This window comes from Rutilus rutilus, assembly GCF_951802725.1.
Source record: "Rutilus rutilus genome assembly, chromosome: 2".
In the NCBI taxonomy this organism is placed as follows: domain Eukaryota; kingdom Metazoa; phylum Chordata; class Actinopteri; order Cypriniformes; family Leuciscidae; genus Rutilus; species Rutilus rutilus.
In genome coordinates, this window is record NC_140210.1 from 4,868,149 (window position 1) to 4,886,425 (window position 18,277).

Genomic DNA, 18,277 nt, shown 5'->3' on the forward strand with positions numbered 1-18,277 from the left:
AAAAAAAATATATATATATATATATATATATGAGTAATGGGTGTGTTTTGTGATTTACGTGCGTTAAACCAATCAGAGTCTCATCTCCCATTCCCTTTAAATGCCAGTTGCGCTCGTGCCATGGCAAATTCGCTATTTAGCCTACATGACGGAATTTGATAGTGGAAAGACCAAACGCGTCTCCAGAGCGCAAACGGAACTGCTCGTGCGCAAGGTAAAAGTGCACAAGCAGATCATCTACGGGACAAGCCGGATTCCACCATATCTTTATGGACACAATAATAATATTTTACATTGTAATCCTTTTATTTTAAATATTTGGCATGTTTGTGTGCTGCTGTACGTATATATATAAACATACCAATGTCTGGACCATCCAGTGATGCAATAAATATATATATATATATATATATATATATATATATATATATTGCGCCATTGACTTTAGACCAGGTTTCAGTTGGTCAATGGCGCAGTCTATTTCTGTTGCCTCAAATGCGCCTGAACACACTTGTTTTCAGACCAGCAGCCCATGGGCGCACAAATGGGCGCAAATGCATTTGCTATTTAAACAACGTGGCGCAGGACGTGAAAATGAAAACTGCATCAGGCTGAAACGAGCAAAAAACACTTGCATCGCGTTTGGCACTGCATTGCGCTGGGTGTAAGATAGGGCCCCAAATATTTTATTTCTTGCCAAAATATCACTTCTGCTCTTCCTCTCAATAACTGCATTCAGAGGTCGAGTCACGCAATGCCATGTTGCGACTGGTTCAGTGCATACTTTTAGAGATCATATGAGAATCAAAGCGTCTTTTGGCAAAAGCTGCTGTACGCGTCTGTGCGGCGGAGTAAAAAACAAGCCTTGAAGTCTGTTTTCCATCCCATTGGTGGTAATCGGCGTCCAAATGAGTTCATCTCCTGAGGCAAATCTACAAAAAAGAGAAAGAAACAACTGTCTCTTGCAACGTGGTGGATCTTCTGTCAGATGTCACTGAATGAGGTTTAGAAATACAGTACTTATTACTCATAGCTAATTTGCTTGCTGTTTTTAGTCACTGACAAAGTGGCAAACTAGTTTGACGGCGTAAGGGGCAAGTCATCACAAATGCCTGCTCTCATATTCCTTCCCGTCAGTCGCAACAGAGTCGCTTTGGGCTACCCCTCAAGTGTTTGACAGATTTCTCGCCAGCTCTTCTCCTACATATCTGCCCGAGCCAAATGAGAAGCTCTTTGCTCCCAAATGTCATAGTCCTTACCCTTGACCTCTTCAGATAGGAGTTTTTTCTGCTAATGGGCGGCTACTGAAAAACCTGAACACGTCGAGCTACTTTTTCCATTAAACTGACTGTCTTAAACCACAGAATACCACAGTAATCACGAGAGAACATTTCTATAATATTAGCATACAAGCTAATTTACAGAAATATATAACTTTATTGGACATGTTTTTTGCATGAACAAGTTATGAACATTATAGTTGTTGAATGCTGTGCAGTGTTGTTATTGTTAACTAAAAGTGTTTTAAAATCACTTTTGGTAATTAAAATAAAGATGAAATAAAACAAAATATAAACATTAGATGAAAAACTTAAAAATATATATTTCTAATTTTAGTTTTAAGTTAAGGTGCTAAAATTAATGAAACTGAATGAAACATTTATTAATGTTTGTAGAAATATTAAACATGACAAAATCACATAATTTCCAAAACTGACTAAAATTTTAACTAAAAGAACAAAAGAAAAAGACAAACTTAAATTAAAAGCTAATTCAAAACATTTATACTGCATTAATTATTAAAATTATAATAATAGCACTGATGCTATTTTGTGTGGTACAAGGGTGTTCTTGTGATTTCGATTTCTAACGTTTTAAGAATGTTTCTATGTGAATGATAGAGTATCCCTTGTTCTCTGTGGTTGCTAGGATGTTGTTTATGATTGTCAAGGTGTTGCTATATGGTTGCTAAGGTTTTAGCATGTTGATATAATGCTATGATATTCTGCAAGGGATTCTGGTGGTTGCTTGTGGTTAGGGTGTTGTGTTGAAGGTGTTGCACTATGTTTGCTATTTTTTCTATGTGATTGATATAGTTTTCTGTGTGGTTTCTAGGTGGTTGCTAGGGTGTTGTTTACATCAGAAAGCTAGTTGCACAACCTTCCTCAAAAAAGCCACTAACCGCATGCACATTTCGTGTTGTCTGAATCCTGACCTATAGACCTTATGTAGCTCAACCTTTTCAGTGCTGCACTCATTGTGTTCTATCTTCCAGTTTGTATTTCCACAGCATGAAGGTAAGATCTTACAGATTTATGAATGCACTGCTCGTTTTAAAATCTACTGACATTTGTTATGGAATCCGTTTCAAACATTACAATGCTCATAATAACTTTCATTCACTCTACAATAAGTAAATCCACTTCACCAGGTAATTGCTCTTCGACAGCGATGCCATAGTTTAAAGACAGAATTCTAAAGATGGCTGCAAGCTTGTTTCTCTGGCACATAAGGTCTTTTTTTTTTTCTTTTTCTCTTGCTGTCTCCGTTAGATACATTAGTATTCAAGGTCATATGTAACTAACAGATTGTATCTGTTTCCTTCTGATACAGTTGATGAGTTCCCGCTCTAGATGTGCTGTCTTATGAATGTAATTGATGCAGTCTTCTTTAAGGGAGCATGTGTTAACATTAGCTTGACATGTTCCCTGTCCTGTGCTGTTCTTGTTTGCCGTGGGGAGACACGTATTATGGCATGTCAGCAGGCAGCTCATTTAAGAATTCAATGCCCACCTTGACCCATGAACCACTGCTGCCATGTGCTTTTTTGCTACAAAGTATGTTGACAGATGATGAGAACTGTCCTTGCATATGAATCACAAATGCGAATAGTGCTTGTCCGTGCAAAACTTGTTGCCATGATGCAAGGCTGCTGTGGCATATCATTATTATCCAACTTTAATTCTGTTCAGATGCAATAAATCTCAAAAACAGTGATGGGAAGTTCAGATGAGAAGATAAGATTAATGATTGCATAACCATTTTTTTTTAAATCTGTTGAGATGAGATTAAGTGACATCTATGGTCAAGGCGAAAAGTAAAATGAGAGGGGAATATCTTACCCCAGAGGCCTTAGCAAACCAAAAAAAAAAAAAAAAAATGCATTAAATAAAGTAGCTCACTCAGTCAGGTTTGACAGAGTAACGAGGCCGCTCAGAAAACCAAAGGGTCAGCAATAAAACCCACCGACCTTTAACCTCCGTTCCACTGCAGAATTCCTCAGACTTTAAGGGCAAGTGGGCACAAGCTTAAGTGACCTCTTGTGAACTCTGTGCTGTCACCCACTTCATCTGGAGTTTTTGTGGTAGACTGGTCTGTCAGTCTCAGTTTGAGATCAGCACTGGACACCAACGTCAGTCTCAAAGCTTCTCTTTACTTCACGGCTGAGTCTGGCCCTCTCACATCGCCTGCCTGACCAACCCTGCGGCTATTTTTAGCTGCTTCACTGCACCTCCAAAATGAGCACCAGCCTTTCCTTTTTAGATTAGATGGCCTAATACAGCCTTCTCTTTTGATGGTTTAGGAAAGGGGGGTGATCAATTCCTCTTGCATATTATGCAATCACCTTGAACTAACTTTGTGGTCTCACGACTTAGCTTCTCATGTCACATATAATTTCCTCTAACCCTATCTTGATTCATTGCCTTGGCTTTGGATCTTTTTATATATATATTTTTTTTTTCCTTCCCTGGCTAGATTTCTTTTTTTCTTTCTTTTTTTCGCTCAGCAATAATTCCTGTAACTTCCATTTCTCCGGGTACCTGACAAGGATAATCTCAGGATTAAGGCTTAAAGTGTCAGTGATCTCACCTGTCAAAATTCTCCTGTAGTTACAAGTGTAAACGTATGATTACCTTTCGTCTGAGTTACCAATGTAAACACAAAGGAAATATGAAAGCCAGATGGAGGTGGGACAGCATGACAAGACGAATGTGAGTTTTCTTGCTGGGGTGTGTCCTTTGTCGAGTTCTCGCTACAGGGCTGTTGTTTATCTGAAAAGTTTGCCGGCATGCATCTGGACAGTGTCCAAAAGTAGGTGCATCCTGTGTTCTTGAAAGATTAATGCACATTGTGATTTAAATAAATCAAACAGGAAGATCAGGCGCATTCGACCTGTCATGATGCAGATGACACAAGTTTGAATCTTTGCAACATTTCCCTCCACCATCATGTCATCCTGCTATGAATAACACTGGATAAAAGGAACATATATATATATATACTGTATATATAACATTACACAGTGTGTGTGTGTGTGTGTGTGTGTGTGTGTGTGTGTGTTCCTTTTTTATATATATAGTGGCAGGAGGAGCAAATGACAGACACAGTGGGAGTGGTGTCAAGCCTCGGACAGGCATTTATTAACAGAAAATGTAAAAAAATGGGGAAATAAAGTGTTAAAATAAAAGGGGATCTGATGTCCTCGTTGTGCCAGGGAATTGTGAAGGATGGGTAGAGATGGGATGGATCCAGGTAAGTGGGTGGTGTCCGGCGGTTGCACGTGCTTCTCTCTCTGGCCTGAGGCACGAGGGGGCGGCGGCTTCGGCATCGTGGCTTGTCATCTTTATCCATGACAACTTGAGGAGAATAGCGGCCCGGCATCCTAGCCTGCCAGCGGCATCACACATGCTTCTCCGTTCGGACCGTGGGTCTGGCATCTCACAACTCCATCGGTGTGGGAATCCTGCCGCCCTCCCGTCCTGGACCCACGAGGACACCAGTGTGCATGCACAGGGAAGAGACCGGTCTCTCGAGGAGAGGCACGCTCAGCATTTAACAGCGACAGTGATGAGGCTTCATATTCTTCAGGTGTGCCTCATCACACGCTGCCAATTCTCGTCTTTAGCGCCTCTCCTCTCCAATCACACCCACTCCAGTCGGGAACCTGGCGAAGGGCGGCGAGTTAAGGGACGGGGGGTACTTCTCAATATCCCTCCTTGTCTCCTCTCTCCTCCGTCCTCCATCCTATGACCCGGAAACCGATCGAGCTCAGCCATCTTGAAGGACATCTCAATTCTCTAATTGCAGTCGAGGATCGAGGAGTGAGGAGGCTTCCCGAGGAGTTATGCTGGGTACACACCAAAAGATTTTTTACATCTTATAAGATTTTCAAAATGTGATAGACCACAAACATGAGGACAAAAAATCCTAAATTTAACCGTTTTGCTCCTAGTGTGTGGTATCTGTGCTGTCTTTGTCACATCATGGCACACCACACACTACAGTCTCGACTGTAAACACAGGAAATCTTGCAAAATTTCGCGAGACTTCAGAATAAGCATGGCGGAAGATATGTAGGAAGAAACTGCGATGATAGTCACTTGATAGTCGGAGCAGCCCTGACGGCGAATTGTAAATATTCAACATGTTGAATATTTACGATTCGCCGTCGGGGCGGCTCCGACGTTCTTCCGAGCAGATTCGGACACTCTTAACACACCTCACACCAAGGGAAAATCTGATAAGATAATCTGTATAACCATCAAGATAATCGGGACATAGCTAGGATTGTCGGAAGGGGGGAAATCGGCCCAAAATCAGCCCGATTATCTTTTGGTGTGCACCCAGCATTATGAGCGAGGATACACAGGTTTATGCGGAAGAGTTTTATCGACTAAACGTGACGCTTTAGTCGATAGAATTTAGGAATTCTCCTCCCCCTTCACATCGGTCACAATAATTGTAATTATACTTTACCTTTGCAGTTTATAAAAACCACACATCTCACATATTTCAACAGGGTATCTTATTAATATTTATTATGAATTTCTTAAATAAACAAACTTCAACAACATAAGGGCAGATCCTTTGAGCGCTGCTGATGACGCGGTGAAGTGACGCTCGAGTGATCAAGTATTCCAATGTATAAAAAAAGCTTTCATTCGATTCCTCTGTCCTCCTTTTCTTTCCTTGCAGCCTTCCCTCGTATCCTACAGGGGGAGGAGCTGAGACGCGAGGAAAGGAAGCAAGGAAAAGAAACGAGGATGCACAAATAAGAAATGAGAATTATCAGGGAGAGGCAGTCGATCCGTCACAATATATATATATATATATATATGAAAGCAACGGCTTTTACTTTGTTCATTTATTTTAAATGCTGTTATTTTGAAACTAAAAAACTCTTTTTGTAACATTGATAATAACAATAAATGTTTCTTGAGCAGCAAATCAGCATATTAGAATGATTTCTGAATGATCATGTGACACTGACGACTAGAGTAATGATGCTGAAAATTCTGCTTTTGCATTACAGGAACAAATTGAATTGTAAAATATGCTAAAATAGGAACATAATAAAATAAATGCAGCCTTGGTGATCATACGACTTATTTTATCAGTGATAAAGATCTTACTGAAGGGGGTGGATTGGAATCCACTGTTGCTTCAATGTATATGTAATGAGTGATTATAATCAAGGTATTAATCAATATTTTTCCTTCTAAATATCACGAGTTGATATCTGTTTAGCCCGGCTTCCAGAAATGAAATAGTTTGTTTTGTGTTTGAGAAAGGTCTTCAACGTGTTAAAACATTTAGGGGTCATTGAAGCCAATAGTTTAAGGGACCATTTCTTTGTTAAAGCCTTACTTTCCAGTTAGACTAAAGTGTAGCTCTCCTTGAGAGAAAGAACGCATTATCTTGATGTTTTGAGACGACTCTCCTGTTTATTGATAGAGCCTGGCCAAATCCAACCTTGGAAAAGCTATGTGTCAGTGTGTGTGTAAGTCTTCGTGGTTACAGGTTAAGGAACCACTGGCATTATTGGAGATTGACTGAATTGTTGTTTGGGACAGGCTGGCGCCCAGCAACCCAAATCTGCGACCTGGAAGGTCACGACGTGCCTAACTTCAGGGTCCAAGTGTCAGCTGCATAATCGATGGAGATATGCTTCTGTCTATCTGTATATGTGTGGAAATTTACTATGTTTATCTATTTCTTAGCCAATCAGAAACTGCAACCTGAAGCAAGGACGTAGCTTAGACCTTGGTGAAGGGTATAACTGCTGTGATCTTTGTAACTGTAAGCGGGGCGGCCTACGAACTTCTGCTGATGAAACTGCAAACTATTTTCAGTAAAACTTTTCTTCAATTTATTATAATTCTGACTCCGGGTCTTCTTTCAAACATCTGGTCCTTGGGTCCTAAACAGTTGGATCAGTTAGGATCCTAACATTACCGACCCCAATCTTTTGAACAGTACACTTAAAACCTGTCTAAGTGCAACTTGCAATTTCTGTCAGATGTATCAGATAAGACTTCCCGACCAGTTGCCGGTTACCGTCTTTAACGACGTGTGTGATGTCATAGAGTAGGCGGAACTAGTGACTGACTTCCGGAAACAAAGCGTAAACAAACAATGGTGTGTTAGCTTAATGCTAATTCCCGTACTCACCAGGTTGCTGAAGCGCCGCCGCTTTCGTTTGCAAACATTTATCTTTTTTCACTCCCTCGTGGTAGTCCCTCGAGGAAATATCATAAAGACAGGAGTATTGTTGCCATAGCTCTTTCCTCCATTGCACAATTCCACATAGCAACACAAATACAATTGTCTCTCTTTTGTTTTGCCATGTTTGAAAGCTGTGTGCAGAAGAGCTTCTGTGCTCCTATTGGTCAGTGTCACAGATGTGACGGAACCCATCGCGGAGAACTGAATAAAAAACTTGCTAGTCTTTCTGTAGGGATGTCATGAAGCGTCGCAGTCATCCACGTAGAATATTTTAAATCGTTGAAAATGTTTAAACCATTGTCGTTTACGAATCACCACATCACCCTACGTCAAAAGGGTCGTGCCAAAAGCCATTTTGTCAAGGCTTCAACAATGTATATAATCATTATTTTATAATAATGCTAAGATATTCTCATTATGTTAATGATGATGAGATTTTATTTTTGTCTTACATACAGTATATGTTTCTATAATACTCAGCCATCCTTAAAATCTAATACTAGTCATCTTTTGAACATTAGCTTTTATCAGCATGGCCACAAAGCCAGAGCACAAAGCCTGTATTAAACTGTGGAGGGAGACGTCTATCTGTTTGTGACCCGTGTAGGGCGTTATGTTACGCAGGTGTGTGACCAGAAGAGCTGACCAGAAGAGCTGCTGGCAGCTGTCTGTTAATGCACAACAAAAGGCACGAGCCCTCAGGGGTTCCACACACCAAACCACAGCCAAACCAAAATGTTAGATGAGATAAGAGCGACATTCCTGATGTCACATGACACTGACAGTCTGCGTAGGATTGCACATCAAACAAAACTACACATTCCGCCCTGAAAAGGTAAGGGCTGTGATAAGTGCTGATAATGTGATGAAAATTATCAGCGCACATGTGTGTGCATGCCATGTCAAATCCAGGTCACTGATTTCTCTGATGTGAAAGAACAAAGTGAAGCACACATAACTATATATTATTGCAACACCCTCTTTATTTCAATAGGCTTTGGGTCGGCACAGATTATTTATTTTTTTAATCCTTATAAATGGCATTATGTGATTCAGTCAATAAAGCTTTTACAGGGAAAAAAAGGAGTGCCATAGAACTGCCATTGACATACTACAGGATTATTATTACAGGATTTTAAATACTATTTTCCCAATGAACTCACTCGGCACAAGCTTTTGAACAGCTTATTGCTTGTATACACTGGCAAATGATGAATGGAAGCATTGAAAATGCATTGTTGAGGGATTTATGTGGTTTGGTTCTCGTCAGCTTTTGGAGTTTGAATTAAATTGGCCATAATTGGGTGGGTGGATGGATGGATGGATGGATGGGTGGATGGATGGATGGATGGATGGGTGAGTGGGTGGATGAGTGGATGGATGGGTGAATGGATGGACGGGTGGATGGATGGACGGGTGGGTGGGTGGATGGGTGGATGGGTGGGTGGATGGATGGGTGGATGGATGGATGGATGGATGGATGGATGGATGGATGGATGGATGGGTGGATGGATGGATGGGTGGATGGATGGGTGGATGGGTGGGTGGATGGATGGGTGGATGGATGGATGGGTGGGTGGATGGATGGATGGGTGGATGGATGGGTGGATGGGTGGATGGATGGGTGGATGGATGGATGGGTGGGTGGATGGATGGATGGGTGGGTGGGTGGGTGGATGGATGGGTGGGTGGATGGATGGATGGGTGGGTGGATGGATGGATGGGTGGATGGATGGATGGGTGGATGGGTGGGTGGATGGGTGGGTGGATGGGTGGATGGGTGGATGGATGGGTGGGTGGATGGATGGATGGGTGGGTGGATGGATGGGTGGGTGGGTGGATGGATGGGTGGGTGGATGGATGGATGGATGGGTGGGTGGATGGATGGATGGGTGGATGGGTGGGTGGATGGATGGGTGGATGGATGGATGGATGGATGGATGGATGGATGGGTGGATGGGTGGATGGATGGATGGGTAACAGAGTCAAGCTAGTAAGAGCTGTGCGAGTAAACCTCACTCCCCTGGTCTCAAGATATGCATTGGCGACTGATGCTAGAGACTGCAGTCTTTTAGTGTCCTTGTTAGAACGCCCACCTTCCACACCGAAGCAGCCGCGGCGCTACCATTGGGCCCGGGTGGGCCTGGGCCCACCCATTTTAGGTCCGGGCCCATCCATTTTCTACTATGGTTTTGTACGTTTCTTCATTCGGATCTATTTGCGATCCATTCCATTCTAAACAAACAACGCAGTTTACATGCTTCGTCCTTGTTACATTATTCATTAAGATAATAATTAATAACGCATAATTATCAGTGAACTTGATAAATGTTGCAGATATGTTTTACTATGCATGCAAACAAATGCCTTTCAACTTATGCGTGCAAAATTCAGAATAAAATGAATGTGCAGCAATTTGTACAAATAGAGAGTCTGTAGGCCTACTATATGTGTTGTAGCCATTAAATAAGCTCATTTAGTTTAATATTTGTTAAAATATTATAATGTTGTTTTTTCATCTATGTTGATTATGAAAAGTGAACGCACGGCACGAGTAAGATAGGATGCGCAATATATCGAGAGATGTGGGTCAGACATGATTTTGACCACTTTTCGTTTTGTATAAATTGTATCTTAATTTTAATAATTTTTTTATCAACCAATTGCCAATTGGATTTAATAAATAAGAAGAAAATATAGCAGACAATAAAATCATGGAGGCCCCCGCGCGCTCACTTGCATTGCTCGTGAACAGGAGCGCATCTCATCCTAACGTAACGAAACTCAACGTATGAAATATATCTTAAGAAAGCTTGAAATGTCTTTTTAACAATTTAAAACGAAAAGAAAAAGGCTACTCTCTGATTATGTAATCCAGGAGTGCGTTTCCCGAAAGCATCATTATCCAACTATGATCGCAATGTCCATTGAACTCTATTGGTAACGACGGAACTTGCGACCATAGTTGGCCAACGATGCTTTCGGGAAACGCACCCCTGGATGTGCATTTCTCTCTATAGGCGCGTTCACTATATGGAGATGGCGATCGTCAACTTCATCTTTACAGCTGTTGTTGCTGTTAATAAACAAAAAATAATAGGCCTATAATTTTATTAAACAATAAATTAAATTAAATTGTAATTGTATTTAAAAAAGCAGCAAAAAAAATCCGTTTTTTTTTTTTTTTTTTTTTACCTATGCTAATTACGCATTAAATTCAGGTAGGCTAGTGAATCGCGGTCCCCACCTTATTTTAACTGGCCCATCCAGTTTTCTGGAGGCCCACCTACAATCAAAATCCTGGCGCCGCTAGTGCACCGAAGACACCGGTTTGAATCCTGTTCGGAGCGGGTCAAATAGGACCGGTTACAGATGGATGGATGAACCATTTCTTTTGTTCTGTTTTTATTTAACTTTTATGTTACCTGAAGAAAATGTAGAATGTTTCCATATGGTTGCCAATGGTTTTCTATGTGATTGCTAAATGGTTCTAAGTGTTTCTTTTTTTTTTTTATTCTGTGATGCTATGCGGTTGCTAAGATCTTCTGGGTGACTGCTTACTAGCCTGAGTCAACAGTATCCACCTCTACAAAATTCAAGTCAATGCAAGTCTGGTAGAATACTTTGGCGTTTATTGTCTACTAGGCAAAACTCATATAGTCCAATTACTTTGAAAAGTAACAGCACATCTCTCCTCAACAAGATACTTGATTTGAGGCACTCATGTCTGTAGAGCACAGTGTTAGGGAAGTTACACACTTAAGGTCAATGTCTTTGAAAAAACCCTAACCCTATGTGGGTGTGAGAGTAATCATGATGCTTGGCACTAAAATGACACTAATGACATTATCCCTCAAGAACTAAGCACTGCTGACTATATCTAAGGTGTTTTTCTTTTCTTTTTTTTCTTTTTTTTCTAGGAAAACCTCCCGGGTTGAGACTCGGCCATGTAGCTTACATGTATCTGTGATTCAAAAGCACACAATCAAATTGTCGCTGAGTGATTTTTAACATTATTTTTGAACTAACAGCTAACTATCCACTACATTTGAACAGTGTTTCGACTGAGCGTTAATTAAGATCATTTCCCATTGACTTTTCATTATTACTTCCTCCATTACGTTGCCCAAAACGTGATGAACAGAGAAATAATCAGAAAAAATGTTCTAACTAGCAATGTGGAAATTACAAGGTTTTAGCACTCATGTGTCGGAGCGAACGGCCGGCTATTAGAGAGATCAGTCATGTGGAAAAGTCAAATTTGTGGCGTGGCTGCACTGGAATACAGTGAAATAGAAAAAAAGCTTGCAAGGTTTATGGGTTGATATGTATGTATATGTGAGTGCGTGCTCCAGTAGTAAGGTCCCTCATGCGAATCTAACTATATCCCTTCTAAAAACCGAGTGGACAGTCAATGTCACAATTCATGTCTCTCTTGCAGATTCATTTGGCTGCTGTGTCAAGTCCTCGGCTCCCTTAAAGTTGCCTACGCGCTGCTTTATTTGCTGGCCACTGACGGCGGGAAGGGGGTGATGAAGCAAGTAGCTGTAAATTTAGACGTCTACAGTTGAAAAATGAGCATCAGATGCCTGTAGATAAGCCGCAGATATAAGCAAGATATGAGATTCCCATCTGAAAGGTCATTCTTACCGTTTCATGGATTGGCGTTTGAAATGGCGCTCTGGTGAACCGTATCGCAATCTGCCAAGAGTCATCATCTTCCCCTGATGGCAGGTCACAATATCACCAGGCCATCAGATATAAGGCAATTACTTTTATTTTTTTGGTTTGTAATAATTCTGACCAGTAGAGTGGCAAAATTTCATCTTAGAACTCAAGTATTTCATCATATCTTGAGTTTAAATGGAGACTTCCGCTTACTGGATTATTATTTTGAGTGTAGTCTCCACATTCTCATTATTACAGTTCTTGGGTGCTGTTTAGCATGATGCAAAGCAAAGCAAAGGAATTAACCATGATAACGGTCTGTGTACTGCACTGATTCATGATGCTTTATCGCTTTTACAGAGCAGAAGGAACAGCAGACATAATTAAAAGAAAACAACTTTATGGTTCAGGTTCAATAATAATAATTACATTAAGCTTAATAAAAATAATTCTTCTGCCAATTAATATTAAGTTGACATTATAGACATCTAGACTTGGCACACTTCCAGCTGTGCATGTTGCCTGCTTCAAATGTGACTCATCCAATCATTACAGAGCCAGAACTATCTGTGTAATTCTCACGAAACCTGTCAAGAAATGTAGAGGTTACGTCTTACTCTAAAACCAAAAGAAAAAAAAAAAGAAAAAAAGAAAAAAAACATTCAGAAAGAAAATGAAAATTGCATAAAGAAAATATAATCTACCAGTACCCAAAGAATGCTTTGCATTGTGACATTATTTCCAGGACAATTAAGGACATTTTACTAAATTATTATATTCTCACTATTTCAAAATGTTCAGTATTTTCAGATTTATGAAAATACTGAATTATGATTGTCATTACTGTAATATTCTTTATCTGTAAGTCTTATTTTCTGTGTTACAATATTTGCTATTTTGCATTATTAAATTAAATTTAATTAATTAATTAACATTTCAAATAATTAAAGGCAGTACAACAACTGCCACTATAATGTAGAAACGCATAAGTATATTGTGATATATATATATTGTATATTTTAATGTTATTAGCAATGCAAGTAAAGATACATGTCACAATGTAAAAAAGGCTTAATTAATAATAATAAAAAAAAAAATATATATATATATATAAAATGAATTAGTACCCAATATGTATGAAACTCATTTTTATGTTATGGTAATGAGTATGTCATAATGCAAAAAAAAAAAAAAAACTGACTAGTATCCAGGAAATGGAATTATCCAAACAAAATGTCAAAATTATATTTTGAAATGTTTTAACGAGAATGTCACAAATTAATATAATATAATATAATATAATATAATATAATATAATATAATATAATATAATATAATATAATATAATATAATATAATATAATATAATAATACAAAAAAGGAAGACGATTCTAAAGGACTTGATTTATAGTTTATAATTTATTTTTGTTTTCCTCTGGTCTTGGAGGCAAAATATAATGTGAGAACCCTCTGTGGGTTATTTTGTTAAACTATCACATTTTATGTGTTGTTTCATTTGTAATGCTTAATACATATGGCAAATTTAGGTAGTAAAAGTACATTTATACGCCCACAATAACGTTTGAAAGCTTCATCATGCGATGCGTCGTGACACAACGTATTTTAACGTGCTCTTGAACAAATGAGATTTGAGAGTTACGCCGGAGGGGAAGATTACCAGATATCATTTAAATTTCAGTCTGGGCTTCTCATATGAACAGTTTTTTTTTAGCAGGTTTGGAGCTTGAACGTAACCATCAGCTTTTATTATATGGAAAAGAGCAGGCAGGAGATTCCTGCAAAATATCTCCTTTGGTGTTTTACGGAAGAGAGAAAGTCATAAAGGTTTGGCATGAGTAAATACTTCCATCCAGCCTAATCTTCTTCATTAAGCTTTATCAAATAAGGTACATACCCATCAGTTTACCATAAGATGTTACACGTCTCAAGAGCCTCATTTAACTATCTCTCTCCATTGCACTCCTCCTTTCTCTCTCTTTTACCATCAAACTCTCTCTTTTCAAACATTTTCTCAATGTGTCAGAGCCACAGTTGTGATGGCCAGCTAACTTACACCCAGTTATCATTAGCCAGTGCTTGCTAATGACTTCAAGTGTTAGAGGGCTGTCACTGCCTATATTTTTAATGGCCTTCAGCGGGATCCTCTCTACCTGTCACAGGGCTTCGTGACAGTGGTCTTCCTTCACTTCCTGACAGAAACACTCGCCCGGATAGCACTCGGCGTTCCTCCTCATCACCAAGCTCATTGCCTTTCAATATAAACGCTGTCACTATTTTAACAAACAACGCCGCACGTCTGACATTCACGTCAACTGCTCAAGTTACCCACTTGTCACGGAAAACGTCATCAGCTTCTAAAACGAGATAAAAAAAGGTCATTTCCAACTCAAGACAGGCTTAAAAGCATGTTACACACCTCATTGAAAAGGTAAGATTCCCACCTGAGTGACAGAATTCCCCAAGGCAGAGTTTTAACATAAAACGCAGGAACTCAGGGACGAAACTACGATTCATTAAAGGAACAATAGTACAAAAGATGCTCTTTTAGTTTTTTTTTTTTATTGCAACAGAGAGGCAATGTGGGTGGTTGACAGCTTTGTTTTTGGTCAGAGAGAATGAATGCAAACTGAAATCACTGTAAATATATTGTGCTGGTTGGTGTTCACTGGATAAATGCCATTTACTATATAGGACTGGGGCAGGTTGTCACACTTTATACTCCAGTGAATATTTCTCAGGGTGGGTTTATTTAGACACATTTTGTCTTAGCTACAAAAAAAAAAAAAAAACCTATAGAACATTTCCACCATTATTGCTCAGAGGGAAAAAAAAAATACAGTTAATTTAAGACTTTGATCTTTTGGGTGCCTCAATAGCAGGGTATGTTTACACACAGTATGAGTTAAATTGTCACCATGGGAACCTGGATTGCAGTAGGCTATTCAATGGCTTTTCAGGAGCATTTGAGCAGTAAAACGATTATAAAACACACAATAGCACAGCATGGATTTTAAAGGTACCTTAAACATTTAGTTCACATGATTGAATTTACAAAAACTATTCTAATTTACAACCATTAATTAAACTACTGTCATACAAAACCACTGCATGAGAAACAAACCTGTATAGTTGCACAGTCAGTGTGACAACTAGCCCCATGGTGTTATGTTCAGTTTGTTTCTTTTCAATTCAATGTACTTTCAAGCACAATAAAGACAACAAACGTTGACCGCTATATTGTACAACCACAAATACAAAAGAAACATAACAATTAGTAAATGCACTAAGTACACATCCTAAGCTTTGACTTAAAATTAAGCTCTGCCTTTCTGTATTTTGTACTTTTTTTGCTTCCTATAGATTAACGAATAGTTTTTACTACTGAAATGACAAACAATTCAATTAAAGTTTTCACTTTGAGAAGAGTGAGGGGGAGAGTGAGCAAAATGGAGATTTGAAGAAAGACTGTTGAAAGAGAGATGGCTGAGAGACATTACAAAAGAGAAAAGGTCAGATGAATATGGTATGATCAGGCAAGAGCTTTAGGACCCCAGTTAATATTAGTGAGACTAAGCGGGAAGGCCTGAAACCGGATGCCAAGGTTGTGTAGTTTCTGCTCAAAACGTGAGTAACATTGGTTTGGCGATGCTTCACAGAACCAAGAAATGCTGATGCTCTTGCTTGTATATTCTCGTGAACTATATGTACATTTTTTGTTCATCCTTGTCGCTCATCATATTGGCTGTATTTTTGGCAAAACATTGTTTTGCTTTGCTAGAGCTATGATAAAGAGACTTTTTGGGGGCGGAGCAATGCGTGGAGCGGCGTGATTTGGTTGATTAGCATTTCTCAGAAATCGCTTATCGCACCTTTAAGGATTAATTTCCAATGCTTTCACAAAAAAAAAAAAAAAAAAGAAGGAGTTCCTTTCGTGCATCTCTGCCATAATTAATCAAATACTAAAACCGCTTTAGTGCAGGGAAAGGAGAGGGTCCAAACCTGGCCTGCAGATGTGTACGAAACCGAGATTAGTTTTAAATTAAACATCTGGGCTTTGTGCCTTCCAGAAAGATCTAAAAGAAGGTTTGCAACCCAATATGATGTTATTTGTTTCATTCATGTGAATTTGCATGTACATATACAAATGCAAGATAATAAGAGAATATACAGATAGGTCATTAACACAAAATAAAACACCGACAGGGTTACAGGAAGGTTTTGAATCACCCTAAAGTTTTTTTTTCTTGCGACTGTACACTTTTCAGCTTATTATGTGGCTAATTGTCAAATATATAAATACATGGAAGGAAACCATTGATTTGAGTTTGAATTATTTTATAATGAGAAGAAAAAGACTGAGGAATGATAACAGCTTTTACACAACAACAATGTACTGTAAAGGAAATTTCTTTAATCTGACTATCTACAATAAAACTGTTGCGTCTACTGTCGACACAGAGCGTCTACTAATCGACACTTAATAAATAATAAAACTGTTGCGTCTACTCATCGACACAGAGCGTCTACAAATCGACACTTAATAACCTTTATACTCTAGCTCTTGCGTCTTCAGTCGACAACTGGCCGAGTCTACTACTTGATTCCCTAAACTGACCTGCTGCGCAGCAGTAATAACAGACAGACTTTCAGCAAATGTCCTCTAAATGCTTTAATAACGGCCGGGAGAGTCTTCGAGCAGTTCTCAGAGAACTCTCCCAAGAAGAATCAAGGCCGGAGGATCTCAGACAAATTCCATTGAGACATCCCACCGTAAAACACATATACAACAGTTTTTATAGTATAGAGGTATGGCATAATGTCAGGCTGCATTACATAATTTCCCCACTATTTGATTGGTTCTTCATATGCAAACCCCTATGTTACTAGGTAAAGCAAACTCTGATCTTGCGGTAACTTCATCTGTTAATCCCAAGATTCTAACAGACTGTCTAGTTTCATTTCCCAAAACGAAGTTATTTTTACATACATACGCACACGGTCAAAGACACAAGGTTTCCATTGGTTTCGTACAGTACATCCTGTGTTAGATGTTAAATAAGGTTAGATGTTAGAAACATGGTTAGTTTAATATACAGTTTAAAATTTCCACGACAGTACTAAAACAGAAATGTTTTTCCTTTGCATTTTATGTACAACTGACAAAGTTCAACGATCCCCGTTCACACCGGATCCATGAAAACGACTAAATACGCTGTATTCTGCTGCCAAGACAGTAGTTGGCGATGTCACTTCGCGCATGACGTCACCATTTTCACAAATGTACATTTTTGTAGTTTACGCGGAGACGATAACGGTATAGTTTTCAAAACTTTAACTTTAACCCCCTTTGCAAGTTTGTATTTTCAGGACCACACAACGCCATTGTCATGTACATGGATGGCCAGCCCAGAACGCATACAAAGTTTTCTGTTTTTAGTTGCAAACGGTGTCGTGTAAACGCCCCCCCCTAAGAAAAGAAATCGGAAACAATGCTCAACTGCACAATTTAAAAATCATTACACCAAGTATTCTGCAGTCAAATATTTTTAAGTATTACAATAAATATCAACATTATGCACATGCACAGGTTTATACAAATATGCAAGGATAAAACTATTTGAAGCGGTGCAATAGTGGGTCTAAAATTAGATTCAAATCTATTCATTTTTTCTCTGAAAAGGCGATGCAGGAACATCCCTTACAGCAGTGGTTCCCAACAGGGGGGTCGCGGCCCACAAGGGGGTCTCGGCGAGCTCTCTGGGGGGTCGCGTCATATTTTGAAAAGTTTTGAGTAATGAGCATTCAAGTCGTCCGTAACTTTTTCTATGTTAAAAATGTACAAAATGTATATAATGAGCGAGTTCATCATGAATCCATCTTCCAAACCGTGTTTTTGTCTTATTCTGAATCACTATGGTACACCTATAATAAGTGTTTATATTGGGACTATTTAACACTGGTTCGGATCGCCGCCGCTGCGGAGTAGTGGTACTTGACCTGCGTGACTCGTCATAGCCAGGTCCCAGACAGCAGTAATTTTGTAATAGCCTATATATTCATTCTTTTTTTTTAACCTACACACC